Consider the following 771-nt stretch of genomic DNA (forward strand, 5'->3'; position numbering starts at 1 on the left):
TTGGCCTCCGAGGGCTTTCAGGATCTCCAGGCTCCTGAAAGTTTGTAGATTATTGGAGGTGCTTGGGGATCTTGGGTTGCTGGGGGCTCCAGGCACCCTGGAGATGCTAGGGGCTCCAAGGACTTTTGGGGATCCTGAAATGCTGAGGTCTCCCAGGTTTGGAGGTCCTGAGACTCTCTGGGCTTTGGGACTCCTCGACATCTGGGGGCTCTTGGGGTTCCAAGACTGCTAGAAAATCCAGGGGGCTCTGGGGGTCTCTGGGTCTCCTGGAGTGGTTCATCCTCCTTGGCTGCTTGGGGCTTCTGGAGTTCTTGAATGAGGGACTGCAAGGCAGCATTTTCCTCCATCAGCTGCTGACTTGAGCCTGCAGAATTTCATTCTCTGATTTCAGAGCAATATAGGATGCTGCTAAGTCCTCCATCATCTTTTAAGGAAATGAGGTTGGTTTGGCAGTTTGCTGCTGAGAGAGTAGGTGAGTACTTGTGAGGTCTTTCTAAAAGCTCCTCACAGGCAGATATCAGGCTCCGTGAGCTTTCCAGAAAATGGGGATCTGTGTCCCACCAAAATTGATTAACAAGCCTCTGGAGCTCAGAAAAGGGAGATATTAGATACACTGTGAAGAGAGTGTGATCTGAGGATCAGAAACTGTGGAAAGCACTCATTAGAAATAAATAATAAGAAAAGTTGCCTGACGGTGCTGGATTTCTTTTACTATAGGCTTATATTCATGAGCTGGGTCATATATGCTAGCTCTGACCTCATGACATCTTA

At 48.6% G+C, this 771-nt stretch overlaps 1 pseudogene; it reads right to left on the reverse strand.

The window, feature by feature from the left end:
* The window catches only part of LOC105001737, a 53,582-nt pseudogene extending 53,381 nt beyond the window's left edge, over positions 1–201 (reverse strand).
* Between the last annotated feature and the right edge of the window lie 570 nt (positions 202–771).

The sequence above is a fragment of the Bison bison genome, unplaced genomic scaffold (genome assembly GCF_000754665.1).
Source record: "Bison bison bison isolate TAMUID 2011002044 unplaced genomic scaffold, Bison_UMD1.0 scf7180017864383, whole genome shotgun sequence".
In the NCBI taxonomy this organism is placed as follows: domain Eukaryota; kingdom Metazoa; phylum Chordata; class Mammalia; order Artiodactyla; family Bovidae; genus Bison; species Bison bison.